This window comes from Chrysemys picta, chromosome 10 (assembly GCF_011386835.1).
Source record: "Chrysemys picta bellii isolate R12L10 chromosome 10, ASM1138683v2, whole genome shotgun sequence".
NCBI lineage: Eukaryota > Metazoa > Chordata > Testudines > Emydidae > Chrysemys > Chrysemys picta.
In genome coordinates, this window is record NC_088800.1 from 61,779,904 (window position 1) to 61,794,857 (window position 14,954).

Below are 14,954 nucleotides of genomic sequence, written 5' to 3' on the forward strand. Positions count from 1 at the left end.
GGGCAGTTTGTTAAGGAACAACACAGATAAGTGTCACATTACTCTGGCTCACTGGTTTTCAAAGCCTCACAGAGACGCAGAGCCCCTTAATGTGCTCTTCTTATTGCCCTGGTGTCTGGCTGCTCAAAATTGGCTGTCAGGCAATCTCCCTCAACCCCCTACCCCGGCAGAAACTTTTCTCCCTTTTTTCACAGATATGGAGCACACAGCAGGCAGCTGTAACAATAGGGTTATTGCTTACTAGATTAGACTTCTGTGAAAGCAAACAGCACCAGTGACCTTTTTACATGCCCAAAGGCACATTCCACCACCATTCTGCACTTGCTCAGCCTAGGGTTGAACCGCTCCTTACTGCTACCCGAACTGCTGGTGTATGGCTTCATGAGCCGTGAGAGCAAGGAGTAGGCTGGGTCTCCCAGGATTACAATTGGCATTTCGTCATCCCCAATGGTTATTTTGAAGTTTGGAAATGAAAGTCCCTGCTTGCAGCTTTCTGAACAGACCTGTGTTCCTAAAGATGTGTGCATGATGCACCTTTCCTGACAGGGCCAGCTCCAGGGTTTTGGCCGCCCCAAGCAGCTAAAAAAAAAAAAGCCACGATCACGATCTGCAGCGGCAATTCGGCGGGAGGTCCTTCGCTCCGAGGCGGAGTGAGGGACTGTCTGCCGAATTGCCGCCGAATACCTGGACGTGCCGCCCCTCTCCGGAGCGGCCGCCCCAAGCACCTGCTTGACAAGCTGGTGCCTGGAGCCGGCCCTGTTTCCTGACCATCCCACATTGATGTCAGTGAAACAGCCCCTATGACACACCAGCATTTGCAACACCATTGAGAAGTACCCCTTTCAGTTTATGTACTCTTTGGCAGGGTGGTCAGGTGCCAAGATAGGGATATGAATTCCATCTATCACCCCGCCACAGTTAGGAAACCACATCGTGGCAAAACCATCCACTATGTCCTCCACATTGCCCAGAGTCTCTACCTCTCTTAGCAGAAGTCTGTTGATGGTCCTGCAAACTTGGATCACAACAGATCCCACGGTAGATTTACCCACTCCAAATAGATGCCCCACTGACCGGAAGCAGTCTGTCGTTGCAAGCCTCCACGGAGCTATCACCACTCATTTCTCCACCATCAGAGCAGCTCTCATTTTAGTATTGCTGCACTTCAGGGCTGGGGAAAGCTCTTCACACTGTTCCTGGAAAGTGGCCTTATGCTGAAAGTTCTGCAGCCACTGCTCCTCATCCCATGGCCGCATAATGATGAGGTCCCATCAGTCAGTGCTTGTTTCCCAGGCCCAGAAACGGCGCTCAACCGTGCCAAGGTGATGTGTGACTGTCGCCAGCAAATGTGAATTGCTCCGCTATATGTCTTCCAGCAGGGCTGCTTGCATGGCATCATATTGTTCCACGCGGCGGCTCCTGTATCGGCTGATGTAAATACTGCAGGATAAGGCACAAGGTGTTTGTAATACTCACAACAACAGTGTATAGCTAAGCAAGGTCCAGGCTTATCCTGCAATGGCGTCCACACAGGTAACCCAGGCTTATGAAAAAAGGATTGAAAAAGGCTTGGTTTGTTTGCCAAGGGAGGCAGGGAGGGAGGTAAGTGCATCATGGGAGGCTAATGCCACATTCCCATAACCACCCGCATCAATGTTTTAGTCCCATAAAGCATTGCAAGCCCAACCCAAAATTCCATGTGGCTACATGCACGGGATAGCTACCGACAGTGCAGTGTTCCATGTGTCAATGCAAGCCCTGCTAGTGAGGATGCACTCCACCAACACAAGGAGCATACTGTGGACACGCAAGATCGACTTGCTTAAAGATCCCTTTTCTGCAATGGATACCTCCTCTGTCTGTCTGTACCACCATTGATCCAATGACATTTTGTCTCATCCATCCCTCCAGATTTATTCTTGCAAAAAGATAACCAATCTAAAGAGTTATCACCTTGTCTCCCTCTGGAAATGCATTGCCACCAAAACTACAATTCATACTACAAGCACCAAGGCCAGCAATGGAACACTTGAAGCTGAATAAGCGGTGGTGTTACCTCTAATGAACAACAAAACCAGCCATGATAATAATATTAAATAATACTTAGCATTGTCACGTCAAGATAACAAAGCATTCTGCACTGCAATTAAGCCTTGCCTTCCTCACAGGAGTATTCCTCACTGTGCCCATTTTATACATGGGTAAACCGAGGCATAGAGGTGATGCACTGTGCCCCAAGCCACAGAAGGAGTTGTTGGCAAAGCTAATAAGAGAACCCAGGAGTCCTGTCTCTGTTTCCTTCTCTAACCATTATGGAATACTGTCCATTAGTAATTTTATCACCATCTTTACATGGGTGAATGAATGTGCTAAGTAGATGTGGAATATGCAATAAAATACTCAAATATATTTTCTGCCTGATTCCATGCTTCCTTAGCATCAAGGCTTGACACCAAGCTATGTGAAAAAGATAGTGCTGTATCTTTAAACTGTAAAATTATAGCATCACTCTTTGCAAAGGTGAATCCAATACATACAGACATATTTCACATTATCTGAAAACTGTTAAATCTCTTGAACCAATGTGGCATGTCCTGGCAATGAAGGCTGCATTTTTCATGTTTAATTATGAATTGTGACCCTCTTTACAAGCTTGGCTGGTTTCCTCTGATGTTGGGGTCAGAATACAGAAAAGGTTACTCTGACAGCTGCCTGTGGGGCCCCTGAGAATGTTACTACTGTGATGGGGAAATGCTGGTCAATGCTTGCCTTTTCCCTTCATTGCTAATTATTCCATTGTGTTATCAGTGTGGTTAGCACATTTGAAGGCAGAATGCCAGCATGTTAAGGTGAAAGTGAAATAAATGAGGTAGGCTGAGAACCAGGGAATGTATTTGATCTAAAAGTGAGTTGTCTCAGATGTTTCAATATTGGAGCTTTAGTAGCTAATCTAGAAGACAGTTAGTGCAGAGAGCAAATTCCGGGGGAGAGGAAGGAAGAAAAGTTACAAGGGAAGGGAAAGTTAGAGTTTACTCAAATTATCAAGTGAGGCCTTCAGGATCTATGACTGTTTGCACCTGGTCTTCCCAATTAATCACTCCTTGAAGATTTAGGGAAGGAATTAAGCCCTGAATTTGGTAACTAACTCTATGTAGGGGTCAGCCATTATCACCAGGCTAGCCAGGGAGAATTATGAGTCTGACAAGGGGGAAAAAAGTAAATTAATTTTGTGGACATTCTAGTTCAGGAAATGTTTATCATTAGACTAGCAGAGAAACAAAGATTGTGTTTTCTATAATTTTAAGATGGCACTAAGTTTCACAAACAGAATTCTCAGTAAAAAGGATTTAAAGTCAGACCTGAACAGAAATGAATCCGCTTTCAAGTACCGTCTGGTTTATTTGTACGTTAGAGTCATAAGTTCTCCTTTGTTTATGAATCACTCTTTCCCTTTCCACAAAATTTTAGTGCTGGGAGAGATCATGTATAACTGAATCAGAAAGTGCGGTACAGTTCTAACTACCTTTTGCACAGTGCTATCCAGCACTTATTGAATTAACTCATCTGTGGATGTACATTTTGGTCACTGTGCTCCCTGAAAACAACTTTTATCTCACAACTGGAGATCTGATCTTTTTGCATGTGAAGAAGAGAAGCTTATATAGTATATGCATGTGTGTATATGTAAGGGGACTGTTGTCACCTTACTACCATTCAGTGGGGGTGTTTTGGTGGGCTAACTCCCAGTGCCAAAGGAAAGGGGAAGGGTCGATGGGAAATGAGGACCCTGAGACTGACAGTCCCCAGGAACAATGGAGAGAGGCCAATCCTTCAGGTCAGCCTGATTGACAGGACAGGCAGGCTAATCAAGGAGTCAGGGGGCCAAGGGGGTCCCGTTCTCCATGTGAGCTGGAATTGCCTGGGTCAGACAGAGTGTGACTGAGCTAAGGAGAGAGCAGGGGCCCAAGCTGAGCTGGGGAGCAGAGCCGTGCCAGATCCAGAGGGGCCAGAGAAGTAGTCCAGAGAGCTGGAGGGAGAGGAGCAGCAGCAGCAGCAGCAGCCGTGCTGAGGCAGAGTGCTGGAGCTGGAGCTGTGGTGGAGCTGGAGCTGGGACTGGAGCAGTCAGGAGCCAGGTGTGGTGGTGAGCAGCTGGGGAGAGTGAGGGGGACCCTGGGCAGCAGGCCCAGTGCAGGGAGATGCCCCAGCCAAGAGGCCCTGCAGGCCAAACTTGGAGGGGGATCGTAACCCCGATGGGGCAAGGGCGACACTGGGAAGAAGGGTCCTGCCACCTAGAGCCTGAGAGCGTGTGGCCGCCGCCAGAGCAAGTGTCCGACCTGCAGCGTGTCTGCAGCACAGCCAGGGCCTGAGAAGTGGCCTGGGACTTGTGAGGAACAGATTGAACTTCCCATACATCCCAGAGACGCTAGTTGTGATGTCCCCGTGCCACAGAGCGGGGTTATGTGTTTGCCTTTAACCTTTCCCATTTTTTCCTTGTTTTTATTGATTGCTGTTTAATAAATTGTATTTGCTTTGAATTGTATGTAATGATCAGTGGGTCAGGGAAGCATCCAGTACAGAGAGAGCACCCTGGAGTGGGGACACCCTAGCCTCTGCCCTAAGTGACCACTACAAGCCCCCCCAGGAATCCTGGGCCCAGCCTCGATTGGGTTACAAGGACTCTGCCACACAGGAGAGAGGAAGGGGAGCCCTGGAGGTCAGGCAGGCCTCTGGGTAAAGGAAGTGGGAGTGAGGACTCAGATCCTTTCGATAGCCCACTTCACAGGGGTAGTGTACAAGCCAGGAAAGTTCCCCACAATAGCGGGACCATTCTCCCGCTTACATATATATACACAGAGAAACTAGCAAACAGCTACATTCTAATTTTGGGGACTGAAACTTGAGTCTATTTTACATGCTGTGGAGGGGAATGGGATAGATTGGAATAGGGATTCTGAGATAAGTGGGGAGGGTCAACATAATCAGGGTAAAACCAATTAGGAGTGTCCCTCTATCTTATCCATCTTATCTTGATTGGTTTCCTCTGGTGTTGGGGGTCAGAATACAAAAAAAGGTACCAAGTCAAACATTTATGGAAGTCTAAGTATATTATAGCTACACTATTACTTTTTTCAAATAAACCTATGATCTCATCAAAGAAAGATATCAATTTAGTTTGACAGGAGCTATTTTCTATAAACCCATATTGATTTGCTTTAATTACATTACCCTTCTTTAATTCTTCATTAATCAAATCCTGTATCAGCAGCTCCATTATCTTCTCTAGGATCACTGTCAGGCTGAGAGGCCTATAATTACTTGGGTCATCCCGTTTACCCTCTTTAAAAATTGGCACAACACCAATTTTCTTCCAGTCATCTGGAATTTTCCCAGCACTCCAAGTTGTATTGAAAAGCAACATTAATGTTCCAGCTTGCTCCTCATCCAGCTCTTTTAAAACTCTTGAGTGCAAGTTATCTTGGCTTCCTGACTAAAAATGTCTGTCTTCAGTGACTTCTGTTTAATATCCTCCAGAAATATGAATGGAATGGAAAGAAAACAATAGTTTGTGAGGATTCTCTTTGTTCCTAATATATTTTAAAAAAACTCTTCCTTATTTGTCTTTAACTCTGCTGGCCGTAGATTTTGCCTTATGTCACTGGACTTTCCTTATCAATTTTTTATAATTCTTGACTTCTGATTTATATTAATTACGATTAACTTTCCCTTTCTTCCATTTATTTTATATATATTTGTAGCTGCCTTCACTTCCCCTCTAAAGCAAGTCATTTTTTTGACTAGTACAATTGCCTTCCTTGATTGTGGCTTTTTGGGTATCTAGTAAGGTGTTTTTAAATGATTCCCAATTATCATTCACAATTTTCTGATTAAATTCTTTCTCCCAGCTACTTCAGCTCATAATTGTTTTCAGCTTTATGAAACTGTCCCTATTAAAGCACTGTGTGTGTGTGTGTGTGTGTATTTATTTTATTGGTCTGGACTTTATTCTGTGTGTGCATTATAAATGTGATCAAATCATGATCACTTGTACTTAAGCTACCATTAATTTTTATTTCTGTGATCAGTTCCTCTTTATCTGGTAGGTCAAGAATTCCCCCCATGTTGGCTGCAACGCTTTTTGAGTTGGAAATTTGTCATCTATAATGTTTAGAAATTCCAAGAATGTTTTAGTACTGGTAGCATGAGACTTCTAGCATATGTCACTCAAATTGAAGTCCCCCGGATCATGCAGCTTTTTTTTTTTCCGGTACACATTATAGATAGGTGCATAAGGAGGCAGTCTTCCTGTTTCCTAGTATGATTTGGTGGTCTGTAGCAGACAGCAACTAATACCTTATCTGTTAGGACGTTGATCCAGAAGCGTTCAAGATAATTTTCTTCTGAGTTATTGTGACTCGGATACAGATAATGTCACTGTTGGCATAGAGTATTGCACCCCTTCCCCTTTTGCCCACTTGATCTTTCCTAAATAGGTTATAATCACTGATTTAACATTCCAGTCATGTGAATCATTCCCCCAGTTTTCATTAATATTGACTAGATCAAATTTATGCTCATAAATCCTCAGTCCAGTTATACAGAACCTTGTGTATGTTGTCAGTGCCCTTGTAATGTAATAGTTGCGTAAGTACCAATAAAAGAAATCAAAACTGTCACCTGCAAAGCAGTCTTTGTCCCAGGTGGGAGTAAACCCCCTTGTCTTAATGGACCAACCCACCCTGTGTAGGTCTGATTATCCTCTGTTACACCAGTATGTAACAGGAGTGTCTCCCTTTAAGTCAGTGGTGATACACTGGTGTGAGATGAGCATCAGGCCATTAGAATCCAATTTATATGGGATCTATGCATCAGTTCTACTGAAATTCCATATGACCGTTATATAGAGACATTATAGAAGAAAAGCCCCTGGATTCTATCTATACAGAAACTCTTTCCTTATTCTAATGATGGGACTTGCACTGGCAGGGATAATTGACTAGATGATCATAGCTAGTTTGTTTTACATCTCAAACTATTTTGGTAAGGAGTTAGAAATGGAGGAGAGAGGGATAATAGTAAGAAAGGATTAGGATAGAGGGGAAAGGGGAGAAAACAACATCAGAAGATATGTCAGCAGCAAATGTCTAATCTCCCTGGACCAGAGAGAAAATGGGAAAGGGGCAATTGTGACTCAGAAGAGTATCTTTGAGGCACGCTGCCTGCTGGCACTACATTTGGGATTGCGTGATTGATACACCCCTCTTGCTCAGGGCCATGCCTAAAGGCACAGTCTAGCCCTAAACAATGACAGTGATTAAAAAATGGAGAGAAAAAAAGATGCAAGGTCCAGAAAGAGGCTACAGCAAATCTGTGGAGTGTTTGAAAATCCCTGAGGGTCTGCACAGGTATTCAGGTATTTCAAAACCCATCCATCTTCAATAGAGAACAAGAATAAAAAAGTATTGTAAGGGCTGAATGCTGTTCCCCATTTTTTATCAAGAATATAAAGTGTTTGTAGAGAGGTTTGAGCACACCCAGCATAAGAACAGTTACTGCTGGCCCTGATATAATTTTTGGCTCACTGATTTGTGTACATCATGTGTGGTTAAAAGCAGTCTTTGTGCTCATCAAAATGATGAGTGACCGCCTGACTCAGCACAGAAAACTCCACTTTAATCCGAACCTCACAAGACCACAAAAGAGGTATGAATAGCTCAGCAATTACCTTCTCACACAGCAGGAAGAAGCAAATTCAAATCCAAAACTCTCCAAAGTTAAGAGCTGGCAAAATAAATAGCAGCTGTGTAAAGAGTGAGAGTACGCCATTTGATCTGGTGTGAAGGGATCAAGAAGCAATAGGACCCTCAGTAGGAATACTGTCTGAGACTGGCTACCATGGAGATAAGAGAGACAGCATCTTTCAGTGGTCAGAGCAGTGGCTGGGGAGTCTGGATACCTGGGTTCTGGTCCTGGCCCTGATACTGGGTGTGCTGTATGACCTTGTGCAAATCACTTCCCCTCTGTGTCTCTTTGCCTGCCCACTCCTTGTCTGTCTTACCTAGACTGTAAATTCTCCAGGGTAGGGACCGTCACTTTCTATATCTTTGTAGAGTACCTAGCACAATGGGCTCTCAAACTTGGGCCTCTGTGTGCCACCATAATACAAATAATATTACAATGGCAATTCAGTGACCTTCCCAACAGGTGAAGTGTGTGCTCCCTGACCAGGACTGCGAGTGACCCAGCAAGTTCTGCTCACCAGTGTGAAAGAGGCAATGCCAAGGCTCTCCCCTCATCCTGTTTCTCCTTGTCCCATCTGACAGATATGGCAATTTCCTGCAGTATCCTTGAAAGATTTTCCGGTATTGTATTTATGTAATATTGTGGGCTGGGATTGTCTGTAACAAAGATTGTAACCTCATGCAGTATCTTTAGGGACCGTTTGTTTTAAATGAATGGTTTATGCATGAGTGTGTTCTCCTCCATGGGAAAGGGCTACCACAGTTCCTGCAGGAACAAAAAATAGTGGGTGGTGGTTGACAAATCAGCCAGGTTGTATCTCCCCGACCTGAAGAGTGCCTGGGGAGGCTTGCATATACTAATTTAGACTGGATTCTCCAGAGACCAACAGACAAACAAAGGACTTTTGGATAAGTAACTTCAGTTTAAACTGACTCAGGGCCTCCTTTCTAACCCAGCAAATGGGCAGGACCTTGCAGAAGGGTTGGAAGGACATGACCTACTAAGGCCCCATAAGACTGATGGGTGACTTCTGATAAGCTTTTAGCATGCATGTAGTTTCTTCTGTTTTACTGTGTTTTCTTTATAATGCTTTCACTTTAAGAATAAATGTGCCTGCATATAAAGAGTGGTGAGGTAACTTATACTTGCTGGCATTAACTCTGTTGATAGCCTTCAGAGAGAAGACAGAGTGCAGATGCTGGCCTGTTTAGGCAGTCTGGTATGCTGGGGGTATCACAGGGTAGGCAGGGAACTGTGCAGCCTGGAAAAAACCCAGTCGAGAGAGAGGCGGGTCACTACCCAGGAGAGGTGAGGAGCTCGGAGTCTAGAGTGGGTGATCTTGAGGAACCACAGCAGGGAAATACAAGTGCAGTGCCCAGACATCCCCCTCCAGCATCCAGTTAGGTTTAAAGGGCTATGCCTGGCTCCTGTGCAATAGTAGAGGAGAGTGTGGAGGATCCTTTGCCATCTTCACCCTTTTGCACACAAAGGTGGGGCCTGGTGCTGTAATACATAATTATATGAGGCTAGGCTGAACTTGGTGTGGTAGGTCGCAAGTCCTTGATCCTGCCAATCTTTGTGTCACCCTCAGTTCCTTCACAGGTAGACATACTTGTGAGTGAGATTGTTCCTCCGTTCCCAAGACACGTGCTCAGTGTTACTTGTGGGAAGGAGAGGGAAAATCTGTGGTGCCACATGCTTGTGCCATGATGTACACATGCAGCACAGAATCTCATTGCTAGTCTTTTGCACTCTTTGGAAGCAAGTCTCAAGCTTTTTGTGTGCCAGCTCCCTTATTTTCAAGAAAAAGGGAGGGGGAGCTGGAGAACGGCTGTGTCTGAAGTAGTGCTGGGCAAAAAACTTCATCAAACCCATTTTCCAGAAGAAAATTGGATTTTCAACTAAACTTTTTTTTTTTTTTTTTTTTTTTTTTAAAGAATAGTGTCTGCTTTCTCTGAGAATTTCAAATATTTTGGTTAAAAAAATCCCAAATGCCTAAAAATAAAAATGTTTTGATTTGAGTATACTGCCATAGTGCCTCAAATTCAGTATCCTCTGGTCCATATTTCCCTCTGTGGTCCAGGTTCCCAGATCAAATTACATCTCCCAAAAATGCACTAGGGCCAGGGACTTCTGTGATGTACCACGACCTCTTTCTAAGAGGTGAGATCCCGTGGTGCATCACTGGAGAGATAGTCTGACCAGGTAACCTGGCCTATAGAAGAAAATGGCAGCATAAGGCAACTTAACCAGGACCAGATGGTATTCACCCAAGTATTCTGAAGCAACTCAAATGTGAAATTGCAGAACTACTAACTGTAGTTTGTAACCTATCATTTAAATCAGCATCTATACCAAATGACTGGAGGATAGCTAATGTGACATCAATTTTAAAAAAAGGGCTCCAGAGGTGATCCCAGCAATTACAGGCCGGTAAGCCTGACTTCAGTACCGGACAAACTGGTTGAAACAATAGTAAAGAACAAAATTGTCAGACACATAGATGAATGTAATTTATTGGGGAAAAGGAAACATGGTTTTTGTAAAGGGAAATCATGCCTCACCCATCTACTAGAATTCTTCGAGGGTGTCAACAAGCCTGTGGACCAGGGGGATCCAGTGGATATAGTGTACTTAGATTTTCAGGAAGCCTTTGACAAGGTCTCTCACCAAAGGCTCTTAAGCAAAGAAAACAGTCATGGGACAAGAGGGAAGGTCCTCTTCTGAATCAGTAACTGGTTAAAAAACAGGAAACAAAGGGTAGGAATAAATGGTCAGTTTTCAGAATGGAGAGCGGTAAATAGCAGTGTCCCTTAGGGGTCTGTACTGGGATCTGTCCTATTCAACATATTCATAAATGATCTGGAAAAAGGGGTAAACAGTGAGGTGGCAAAATTTGCAGATGATACAAAACTACTCAAGATAGTTAAGTCCAAAGCAGACTGCGAAGAGCTACAAAAGGATTTCACAAAACTGGCTGACTGGGCAACAAAATGGCAGATGAAATTCAATGTTGATAAATGCAAAGTAATGCACACTGGAAAACATAATCCCAACTATACATATAAAATGATGGGGTCTAAATTAGTTGTTACCACTCAAGAAAGAGATCTTGGAGTCATTGCGGATAGTTCTCTGAAATCATCCGCTCAATGTGCAGCATCAGTCAAAAAAAAGCGAACAGGATGTTGGGAATCATTAAGAAAGGGATAGATAATAAGACAGAAAATATCATATTGTCTCTATAAATCCATGGTATGCCCACATATTGAATACTGTGTGCAGATGTGGTCACCCCATCTCAAAAAAAGATATATTGGTATTGGAAAAGGTTCAGAAAAGGGCAACAAAAATGATTAGGCCGATGGAATTGCTTCCATATGAGGAGAGATTAATAAGACTGGGACTTTTCAGCTTGAAAAGGAGACAAGTGGGGGGGATATGATAGAGGTCTATAAAATCATGCCTGGAGTGGAGAAAGTAAATAAGGAAGTATTATTTACTCCTTCTCATAACACAAGAACTAGGAGTCACCAAATGAAATTAATAGGCAGCAGGTTTAAAACAAACAAAAGGAAATATTTTTTCACACAACGCACAGTCAACCCATGGAACTCTTTGCCAGAGTATATTGTGAAGGCCAAGACTATAATAGGGTTCAAAAAAGAACTACATAGGTTCATGGAGCATAGGTCCATACCAGCTACTAGCCAGGATGGGCAGGGATGGTGTCCCCAGCCTCTGTTTGCCAGAAGCTAGGAATGGATGACAAGGAATGGGTCACTTGATGATTACCTGTTCTGTTCATTCCCTCTGGGGCACCTGGCATTGGCCACTGTCGGAAGACAGGATACTGGGCTTGATGGACGTTTAGTCTGACCCAGTATAGCCGTTCTTATGTTCTTAACTACATTCCTATGAAACACTGCAGCAGCATTTCCAAATCAAAATGTGTCAGGTTTAGGTGTGTGTATATATCCATTTTCAGAAGGAATGTTTCAGTATTTCTTTCTTCTTTGTTTTTTTTTGTTTTTTTTTGTTTTTGTTTGTTTTTTGAAAAATTGGGGTGGTTTTTTTGTTTTTGTTTTTTGGAAAATTCAATAAAATTATTTTTTCTGTCAAAATTTTCTTTAGGGGAAAAATAAATTTTCTGACCAGCTCTAGTTTGAAGAGACAAGGAATGTCAGCATGTAAATGAGAAGCAAATTAGCACTTTTGCCTCTGTTTTGACTCTTCTGATTAAGAAGGCGTAATTTGGTGGACACTCAGCAATAGTGTTATTAATTCTGGATCAGGTTTGCCTGCCCTCCCCTATAAAGCACAATCATTTTTCGGATCTAATTTAACGTGCAGCACTCTACACCTGGGCAGTGCAGAATGAAGCCCCAAGGCTAGCTATGTACTGCAAGTTTCAGAGTAGCAGACGTGTTAGTCTGTATCCGCAAAAAGAACAGGAGTACTTGTGGCACCTTAGAGACTAACAAATTTATTAGAGCATAAGCTTTCGTGGGCTACAGCCCACTTCTTCAGATGCATATAGAGTGAAACATATATTGAGGAGATATATATACACACATACAGAGAGCATGAACAGGTGGGAGTTGTCTTACCAACTCTGAGAGGCCAATTAAGTAAGAGAAAAAAAACTTTTGAAGTGATAATCAAGATAGCTCAGTACAGACAGTTTGATAAGAAGTGTGAGAATACTTACAAGGGGAGATAGATTCAATGTTTGTAATGGCTCAGCCATTCCCAGTCCTTATTCAATCCTGAGTTGATTGTATCTAGTTTGCATATCAATTCCAGCTCGGCAGTCTCTCGTTGGAGTCTGTTTTTGAAGTTTTTCTGTTGTAAGATAGCCACCCGCAGGTCTGTCATTGAATGGCCAGACAGGTTAAAGTGTTCTCCCACTGGTTTTTGAGTATTATGATTCCTGATGTCAGATTTGTGTCCATTAATTCTTTTGCGTAGAGACTGTCTGGTTTGGCCAATGTACATGGCAGAGGGGCATTGCTGGCACATGATGGCATATATCACATTGGTAGATGTGCAGGTGAACGAGCCCCTGATGGTATGGCTGATGTGATTAGGCCCTATGATGATGTTACTTGAATAGATATGGGGACAGAGTTGGCATCGGGCTTTGTTACAAGGATAGGTTTCTGGGTCAGTGTTTTTGTTCAGTGATGTGTGGTTGCTGGTGAGTATTTGCTTTAGGTTGGGGGGTTGTCTGTAAGCGAGGACAGGCCTGTCTCCCAAGATCTGTGAGAGTAAAGGATCATCTTTCAGGATAGATTGTAGATCTCTGATGATGCATGGGAGAGGTTTTAGTTGGGGGCTGAAGGTGACAGCTAGTGGTGTTCTGCTGTTATTTTCTTTGTTGGGCCTGTCTTGTAGGAGGTGACTTCTGGGTACTCGTCTGGCTCTTTCAATCTGTTTTTTCACTTCAGCAGGTGGGTATTGTAGTTTTAAGAATGCTTGATAGAGATCTTGTAGGTGCTTGTCTCTATCTGAGGGATTGGAGCAAATGCAGTTATATCTTAGAGCTTGGCTGTAGACAATGGATCGTGTGGTGTGTCCTGGATGGAAGCTGGAGGCATGTAGGTAAGTGTAGCGGTCAGTAGGTTTCCGGTATAGGGTGGTATTTATGTGACCATCGCTTATTAGCACAGTAGTGTCCAGGAAATGGACCGCTTGTGTGGATTGATCTAGGCTGAGGTTGATGGTGGGATGGAAATTATTGAAATCATGGTGGAATTCCTCAAGGGCTTCTTTTCCATGGGTCCATTTGCTAAAAAAACTCCCTGACAAAGCACAGGAACAAATCTGTACAGACACATGCCTAGAACCCCGACCAGGGGTATTCTATTTGCTACCCAAGATCCATAAACCTGGAAATCCTGAACACCCCATCATCTCAAGCATTGGCACCCTAACATCAGGCTTGTCTGGTTATGTGGACTCTCTCCTCAGACCCTACGCTACCAGCACTCCCAGCTATCTTCGAGACACCACTGACTTCCTGAGGAAACTACAATCCATCGGTGATCTTCCAGAAAACACCATCCTGGCCACTATGGATGTAGAAGCCCTCTACACCAATATTCCACACAAAGATGGACCACAAGCTATCAGGAACAGTATCCCCGATAATGTCACAGCTAACCTGGTGGCTGAACTTTGTGACTTTGTCCTCACCCACAACTATTTCACATTTGGGGACAATATATACCTTCAAGTCAGCGGCACTGCTATGGGTACCCGCATGGCCCCACAGTATGCCAACATTTTTATGGCTGACTTAGAACAACGCTTCCTTAGCTCTCGTCCCCTAATGCCCCTACTCTACTTGTGCTACATTGATGACATCTTCATCATCTGGACCCATGGAAAATTCACTGGACATACCCTTTTTGTTTTTATCTCTTGGTACCTTCTTTATTTCTGTCTCTTTCTGATTGCTTTCCATACCTCTTCTCTTTCTCTTTTTCTCTCCCTACTTTCCTCTGTCAAGGGCCCTATTGCTACACATCCAGCCCTCCTGTGACTACCAGACCCAGCTTCTTGGTACTTCTGGAACCCTTCTCTCGTCCAAGTGCTCTCTTTATGCACCAGGCTTCATTCCCATTCACATCTTAAACTCACCACTTCCTCCCTTTTTGCCAATCTATCATAAGTATTAATGCTTCTGATGCAATTTGCACTTGCTGGGGATCTTTACAATAGGGCTGGCATCACCTTTTTTTATAATGGAAAACTGGATGTTCAACAAAATGAAAATTTTTCCCCAAATAGGTTCAACTTTCATTGGAAAACTGAAAATTCAAACACTTAATGTTTTTGGCCAAGAATTGGGTGTTCTTTTATTTTTCATTTTTCAGCCACATTTTTTTCTTTGTGTTTTTGAGAGGAAATAAAGTGCATTTTCCAGCCAGCTCTAATTTACAAGGTTCCCAACATCCCTGTTGCTGGGCTACAATTCATAGATTTTTAAGGCTGGACGGGGCCATTAGGTCATCTAATCTTACCTCCTGTGTAACACAGGCCATAGAATTTCATCTAGTTTTGACCCCAGTAACAGTGTTGATTTGAAAATACCAAGAGATGGATGATCCACCACTTCCCTTGGTAGTTTGTTCCCCTGGTGAATCACCCTCACTGTTAAAACTTTGTCTCTGTTTCTAATTTGAATAGGTCTGGCTTTACCTCCCAAC